The sequence below is a fragment of the Orcinus orca genome, chromosome 16 (assembly GCF_937001465.1).
Source record: "Orcinus orca chromosome 16, mOrcOrc1.1, whole genome shotgun sequence".
NCBI classification, from domain to species: domain Eukaryota; kingdom Metazoa; phylum Chordata; class Mammalia; order Artiodactyla; family Delphinidae; genus Orcinus; species Orcinus orca.
The window spans coordinates 67,658,249-67,666,902 of record NC_064574.1 but is presented as its reverse complement, the minus strand read 5'-3'; positions in this window follow the sequence as shown (position 1 = coordinate 67,666,902).

Sequence of the window (8,654 nt, the reverse complement as noted above, 5' to 3'; positions counted from 1 at the left end):
GATGCCAGCCAGGGCCAACATTGTGAGCAGGTCTTTCTAAGGAGAGCAGTCTCAGGCCTGCTTGATTAGCTCTCTTCTGCACAGTCCACCTCCTTGGCCCTTAAGGGCCAAATCCACTTTAGAGCAAAATTATTATCAGTAGGACCCCATACAAAAGGGTGAGACCAACCTGCAATATGGATCTCAGTTATGCCTTTCGTTCATGGAAAGGCAGCACTGGGAGCTTTCCTTTTCCTTTGTTTCTGAGAAACAAAGATCATAAATGCCCCCCCCCGCCACCCACTCCCCCACCACCCCGCCACTTCCCCAAAGCTCCCTAGCTGCCAGGTTCTGTTTTTTCTCATTGTTTCAAAATCAGCATGCCCCGCAGATCAGCAATCCTAACTTTACATTTTTTCAATCATCTCTTATTCTCATCCAGGCCTTTCATCCAGAGACCTGTATGCAAGAGGTACAGAATATTTTTGCAGATAAATATTTTAATACAGTTTAACCAGAAAGATATTCAGGAATTGATCAGGATATGTTATGGACTGAATTGTGTTTTCCCCAAATTTATATGTTGAAACCCTAACGTCCAGTATAGAATGTGACTGTATTTGGAGATATGGCCTTTCAAGAGGTGATTAAAGTAAAATAAGGTCATCTGGGTGGGCCCTAATCCAATATGACTGGTGTTCTTATAAGAAGAGATTAAGACACAGACACTCACAGAGGGGCAACCATGTGAAGACACAGTGAAAAGGCTGCCAGCTGCAAGCCAAGGAGAGGGGCCTTAGGAGAAACGTGCCAACTCCTGCTCTTGGATGTCTAGCCTCTAGAACTCAGAGAAAATACGTTTCTATTGTTTAAGCCATCCAGTCTGTGCTACTTTGTTATGGCAGCCCTAGCAAACTAACAGAGGGTGAAATCCTGAATTTAAAACATTTCAAAGTGGGTTTATATAACCTCCCACCCCTTTTATCCAGAGAAAGCGTAGAAAAGATCAATCCCTTTCCAGAGACGGATACATCTGAATAATCCATCTACCTTACTAAGGTGTGTGTAGAGAGGGAAACGTGAGGAGGTAGAGTAAGGCTATCAGCCCATCGCAGTAAAGTTGCAGCTAATCCAGAACGCCAAACACACAAATCAACAGCAGTGAGCTGCTCCCCAGAGAAGGCCCAGAGTCTGATCTGTCAAAAGCAGGCAGAGGGGTGGAAGTCCCTGTGACGTGCCCTCCTCCAACTTGCAGACTGTGGTAGGGATCACAAGTTAGGATGCAATTAGCCTCTGCATTAGATGTAAAGAGCTGATCAGCAGTTTGATTTTAGATGGTCCCATCAGAGAACAGGCCCCTTCCTACGGGTATTGTATGTGACCCAGCTGGTGCAGCCAGCATCCACGATGTATATTTTCATCGTTTAGAGCTCCACAGAAGGGGTCGTAATCTCCAGTGGTCCCAGGGTCTGAGTCCTGTTCACGGAGCCTGGGTCTGCTTTCAGCGCAGCACACCTCCTGCTGCGGCTGAAACTGCATGACAGCCAGGGTCAGGTTTCAGCTTAGAGTCAGGTCCAAGCAATTAGGATCAGTGAATTTGGGATTCCAATCAAGCCAGGTGCTTTCAGGACCAGCAAAGGCGTGCTGCAGTGCCGAACAGCCACGGTCCAAGTCCAAGTGACAAGCAAGGCTTCCTTTTTATCTTGTCAGTCTCAGAGTCCAAACTGACCCACTCAAAAACATGCACATCAAACTGGACAGCCATCAGGCTCTAAGGGTCAGATATTTGATTTCAACACGGCTTATTATCAATTTAACTGCTTTTTCAAAATCCAAATGTGTATTTCCATCCAGAGACTGCCTCTCCTTTCATGTTGTCACCCTCTTTCCAGAGGCTCGAACAGACACAAATCATAGGAAAAATCATCAGTTACAGAGACTTGTCCTAGTTCTAACACCCAAAGAATTTAAATTCCAACCCACCCCTTGATGGTAAAAGCAAGGAAGCTGTACCCCACCAATACCTTCTTCATTTTTGCATGTTTGAGATGGTTCCTCTAGCATTTATGAAATTATAAGCATGTAACATTTTAAATCAATTTTATCATATATCCAGATACAAGAACCACAAAATACAAAGCCATTTTTTAAAAACTTCCCTTTTTCTCTCATTGCAAATTTACACAAACCCCTAGTAGGAAATTCAGCATTTATAGGGCTATCATTACAGGCCTGCAGTGTTAACTCTTTTCTGCACAGGCCCCCTTTCAATTACAACGCCTCAAGGGTATCCACTATCATAAGGTATGATTTATAAGGAATGGATTCAACCAATTAAAAAAAAGTCAGGGAACTCCCTGGTGGTCCAGTGGTTGGGACTCTACTTTCACTGCTGAGGATGTGGGTTCGCTCCCTGGTCGGGGAACTAGGGTCCCGCAAGCCATGCAGCGCAGCCGAACAAAATTTAAAAATTTTTTAAAGTTAGACTGTTTTTCATGCATACATTCAAAGGCCTGTTGAGTACCCACTGCATGTATGTTTTATTTATTCCATTTAGGAACATTTACTAAAAAAATGATGAAGCATTGAAGAAACTTTAATTCCCTTTCATCCTTTAACAGCTGTTTTCATATTCCCTTCTAGTCCTTGTCAACATGGACTTTCAATTTTATATAGCTGCAAGTGTGCCATGTTAATACAATCTATTTGCATGGTACCAGTAATACTACTACTAACAGTGAGCCCTATGGACTTACTATACGTCAGGCACGGGGCTAAGAGCTTTACAGAGATGATCTAATTTAAGCCATACAAAGACCCTAGAAGAAAAGGATTACTACTCCCATTTGAAGATGAGGAAATGAGCACTTGTACATTAGGTTACCTGCCCAAGGTCATGTAGCCAGGAGATAGCAGAGCTTGAATTACAACCCAACTCTGCTGACTCCAAAGCACACCTGTCTGTACACTGCCTCTCAGGGCCTTGTTGTTCTGGCAAGAACCAAATCCCAGACTCATTTGGTTCACTCGCTCACTTGCTCATTCACTCCTACCAAAAAGCAAATACGATGTGTTGGTTAAGCTCATGAACTTAAGAAACCCTGGGTTCAAACGCTGTGTGACTTCAGGCAAGTGACTTAACCTCTCTGTGCCTCAATTTCCAGGTCTATAAAATGGGGATAATTACTGTGCCCATCTCCTAGGATTCCAACTAGGAGATGACATGCCTATCTCCTAGGGTTTTTGTGAAGAGATTCTATGAGGACAGTACTTCAAACAATACCAAGCACATGGCTGTTGTTGTTGTTATTATTATTATTATTACTACTGAAATAAAAAGAACCTGTACCTATTCCCAGGAAGCTCAAGAGTCTTCAACAGAAAAAAAAAAAAAAAAAGAGTCTTCAACAGGACTTTTCAGTTCCTGGGTCTCTCATATTTTCTTGTTCTCCCCTCTCCTCTGGCCATACTGCTACCTCAGGCTCTTGCTACTTCCACCAAAAATCAGAAAGTGCACCCAGCAGACACCAAAGGCTGAGATGAATGCAGCTGAAGAGACAAGTTGGCAGGGCCAAGAAAACCCACGGGCTTCAGACCTAAGGTTTGAAAGTCAGAGGTGTGGACTCCATTCCTGTGTCTCTCTTTCTTGAATGATTTTCATATGCATGAACCATGTGCCTGATGCCCAATGGCCTTGGAGATACAGAACAAGCTATTTAGTCTCCTCGGGGAAGCAGGATGTCCTGTGCTACCTCTTCTTACTTCAGGGTCCAAGTCAGAGTGCATAATGAAAGCAGGTGTGGCCAACCCGCCAGCAAAAACTTCAGGAAAGCAAAGGACTAACACTGACAGAGCAGAAAGTGCAGTCCTCAGGGCCAAGTGCTTTGCTGCATAAAACATGGACTTTGCAGTCAGATAAGACTTGGCTTTGGGGCTTCCCTGGTGGCGCAGTGGTTGAGAGTCCGCCTGCCGATGCAGGGGACACGGGTTCATGCCCCGGTCCGGGAAGACCCCACATGCCGCGGAGCGCCTAGGCCCGTGAGCCATGGCCGCTGAGCCTGCGCGTCTGGAGCCTGTGCTCCGCAATGGGAGAGGCCACAACAGTGAGAGGATCGCATGCCGCAAAAAAAAAAAAAAAAAAAAAAAAAAGAAAGACTTGGCTTTGATTCCAGCTCAGCCATTTATTAGCTGTGTGACATTGGGCAAATTTACTTAACCTCTCTGAAGATCGGCTCCCTTGTCTGTATAACGGGCTGTAAAAATCCCTACTTTTTTGACAGTTGGGAGGAGTAAATGTTTTCTAATAAGTGCCTGGCACCCCATAGATGCAAAGCAAGGAAGGGTCAATTCTTTTTCCCAACTCCTCTTTCTGGTGAACTGATTATAAAGGGAAAGATGGTCTTAATTTCACTTTTAATTAAAAAAAAAAATATATATATAGGAATGCTGCACCTTATACAATAGTTTCACTTTCTAATAATATCAATAGTATAAGGTATACCTAATAGTATAGTACACCCAGTATACTATAAGGTGTATCATTCCTAATAATAGTAGTCATAACTACCATTTACTGAGTGCTTACCCGGAGCCCGTACTCATGCGTCTCATGTACGAATGCATTTAAGCATCATAATGACCCCTACACATCTTCCCCATTTTAAGGATGAGAAATCTGAGGTTCCACAAGGTGAGATAACTTGCCCAAAGTCACAAGGCTAGAAAACAGCAGGGTGGGATTTGATCTGCTGCCCCCAGCATCCACACTCTTCACCACTATGGTGACCCTCAAGAAGGGCCCCTCAGGCCTCCATCAGAGAACTCTGTTTTGTTTTCTGGGCTAAGCTGTAAGATCCCTATGGGCAGGGACTGGCTCTGTCTCATTCTCCACTAGGGCAGTGCCTGACACTCAGTATTTGTTAAATGAATAAATGAGTGATGTAGCCTGTGGTCAGGGCGCCCCCCTCCTAGCCCCAAGGGGCAGCAAGTACACATTCTACAAAAACACAGTCCCATCACTGGGGCTCTAGAAGTGTTTCAGTGATCATGGACTTATGGGAACTGGTCCAAGCTGGCAGGACATTTTGCTGACACCTGTTCTGAAATAACCAGGCCTCTGAACACATTGCTCCAATATTGCCAATGCCATTTCAAGGGTCTTGCAGCTCCACAGCAGCTACCTATAGGATATCAGTCAGCTAGATATGACCCCCTAGTTTTGTTAGATGCAATCTCTCCTGGCAAATGGCTTAGGGTGAGTCAGAACGTGGCTGGAGCTCCACGTTCTGGACACACTGTGGGCTCACACCAGCCAGACCAAGACACCAAGGGAGGCTTCCCTAGCCATCAGGATCGCTGCTTTATAGCTGAGAAACTTCCAAGGATGTGTTAATAGGAGCAATGTTTGTCTGATTCATTTCAAGTCTGTCATCACCCAGATGGGCCAGAGTCACTAAGAAAGGCACTGTGGCCTCGGCTCTAAGTGAACTGGCTCATGCAGAAGTGACTAATTCAGAAGCCACCACAGATCCCAACCAACCACAAGGGCCCTGTGCAGCCACGTGAAACAGAATCGGTCAACAGGAGGCTCACAAGTCAATTGTTCAACCTGTTCCCTGCACCCAGGATCCTGCAATGTGAGACTTATCTGGGGTAGGGTGGGGACCAGGGGTAGGGGGACTCACATCCAGGTAATCAACCATGAAGTATGTGCCGGATACACACAGGCTCATGCCTGCCTCCTCAGGAGCTCACAGATAGCATGCACTCAGACAAGAGCACAGGTACGTAACTAGAATTCTACCGAGACCTTGACAAGGGCCCTTCCATAAGGTGCTATGGGGCCCATGAGGAAGCAGCTCCAGGCAGAGGAGCACCCTCCAAATGGCTCTTTATTGAACACTCCACTTTGGCTAAGCAACATCCTCTCTGTGCCCCCAGTCCAGGCCCAGGTACCCCTCAGGAGGTACTCCCTAAGACCAAGAGTAGTGAGAGATTGGGCAGGGGATAAGGCTGGGCAAAGAAGACATCTGGAGAAGGGGAAAAGGTCTGAACTAGACACCTGATGATTTTTACTGCCTGGCACCCATTCATCTCCTCTTCTGGTAAAATCACCCCCACCACAGCCACCAGGCACCAACTCTCAGTCCATGTGGGTATGTGCCCAGGCCCAGCCGATCAGTGTATTCCATCTTCCTGGCCACAGTGGTTACTTGAGGCTGGATACCTCCAATCTGGACCAGTGAGAGCCAGGTCCAGGGGTTCTGTCAGAGAAGGGGAGCTCTTTCTACCAATAACTGGAGCTGCAGCATCACATTGTGAAGGCTTGAGAATGAAGCCAACTCAGAGAAAAGCAAAGTCAAGAGCTGAAGAGAGACAGGTCCCTGATGATGCTTTTGTGAGTGCTGGGATCCAGCACAAGGGCAGCTCTAGACTTGGCCTTATCAGCTACATGAGCCAATAATCCCCTCTCTGCCCTAAGCCAACTGGAAAGAGTCCCAACCAAGGTCTCTTCCATCTCCACTCTTCTAGGAGTATTCTGAGGACAAAGCGACTCTCTTCTCTGGGGTTATAAAGTAATTGTCTGGTGAGAGATTGTCCCTGGGGTGAGAGCCACCATGGAGACAGAGTCCAGCTGGCTTTTCCTAGGATACACACAACTGTCAACACACTTTCACACAGTATCAGTCCATAATTATAGACTCCTTGGCTATTCGTAGTAGCCATTGTTTTTGTCTTCCCAGCACCTTGTTTTGGAAATGGGCTCTGCTGTTTCTCTACAATGCAGGGATGGAAGGTCATGACCCAGATCAGGTTAATCATAGGGCCACACACTATTGGCCACAGTGGGCTCACGACAAACCAGTAAGAACCTTTCTCTGGAATTTTCCAAATTAGAACTGGAGGGAAGAAACCTTTCTTTCAGGGTCACCAAGCTGGAAGGATGCAAATCTGGAGCTGTAAGCTGCCACATGCCCTGATGCATGGAGAAAGCCCACTTGCAGCAGCAGAAAAGGAAGCCAACACACAGGCCTGGGGGGGCTGGCTTGCTGTCTCCCCACGTCCACTCTCTCCCTCTCCTTCTACTACCAGAACCTCCCTCCTCAGAGTTTTGGCTGCTCAGCTAGACACTAAATTTACAGCCTCTCTGGCAGCTAAATGTGGCCACATGACAAGACAGTAGAAACTTGGGTGCCTGATGACATTTCCCTGGACCACCTGCCTATTGCTGCACTGTTAGGTGAGTGAAAAATAACCTTCTCTTTCATATTCAAATAATCTTCTGTATTTTGATGGTTCGCAGCCCAATCTATACCACTACTAATGTGAAGGTGAAAAAGATATAAAAGCAAAGAGCCCTGATGGGGTTTAAATCCTTGGATATAGTTGTCCCTGCAATGATAAGTTATCACTTATGGGGTGCTTCTAAGTGCCAGGAACTGCCCACAATGTTTACATGCAGTACCTCATTTAATCCATTCCAATTCTATGGGGTGCTACTGTCATTCCTACTGTACAGCTTACAATGGGAGGGCATAGACAGATTAATTAACTTGCCCAGGGTTCACATTACATTGCTTCTCAAGCTAGTCTTTTCCGTGATTTGTTGTGTAAGCCAATAAAGCCCCTTATTTTGCTTAAATTGGTTCAAGCTGGATTTCTGCCACTTGCAACAAGCGTTCTAATTGGATTTTTGTCTAATCTAGTTTCTGTGTTCCTTTATAGAGTGCAACCATGTGGTATAGAACTGTATGATGCAATTTAATGACTGCAAGCAGGATAATTCTCCCAAGAAACTGGCTCCCATTTAACTAGTCAGATCACAATTGTAGCTGCAAGACAACAGGGCCCATAGCAAGAAGACAGTCTTCTCAGAGGGAGCATTAGGTTTCCTGCCTGTGGCAGACATTGCCGGATGGGTCAACAATACCCATTCCCAACCCCCTTTTCCTTGCCTGCCTGAAAATGCTTTCTGTACAGCAAGGGCTGGTCAAATGATCCAATTTGGGCAATGAAAGGTATTAGAACATGGAGGGATTCCTGCATAATGATTAAAAGTATGGGCTCTAGGGCCAGAATGCCTGGATTCACCATCACCTTAGCTGTAGAAGTGTGGGCAATTTACTTTACCTCTGTTCCTTTGGGAGGAAAACTGGATCTACCTCACGGTTATTGTGAGGATTAAAGGAACTAACAAAGGTAAGAACTCAGAAGAGTACCTGGTACATGGTAAACACCATAAACGTTAACAGTTGTTATTTTTATCACCTGTCTGTGTCAAAATGGAACAATCTCTAAGGTACTGTTAAGTAAAAGCAGCAAGGTGCAGGACAGCACATCTAGCATGTGCTCGCATCTGTATGAATACAGAGGTTGGTGTGTATGTGTATATCTGCTTGTGCCAAGCGCAGACTAACCACTGGTAGGACAGATCAAAAACTGTTCTGAAAAAAAAAAAAAAAAGAAAAGAAAAAAACTGTTCTGAGGGCTTCCCTGGTGGTGCAGTGGTTGGGGGTCCACCTGCTGATGCAGGGGACGCGGGTTTGTGCCCCGGTCCAGGAGGATCCCACATGCCGCGGAGCGGCTGGGCCCGTGAGCCATGGCCGCTGAGCCTGTGCATCTGGAGCCTGTGCTCTGCAACGGGAGAGGCCACAACAGTGAGAGGCCTGCGTACC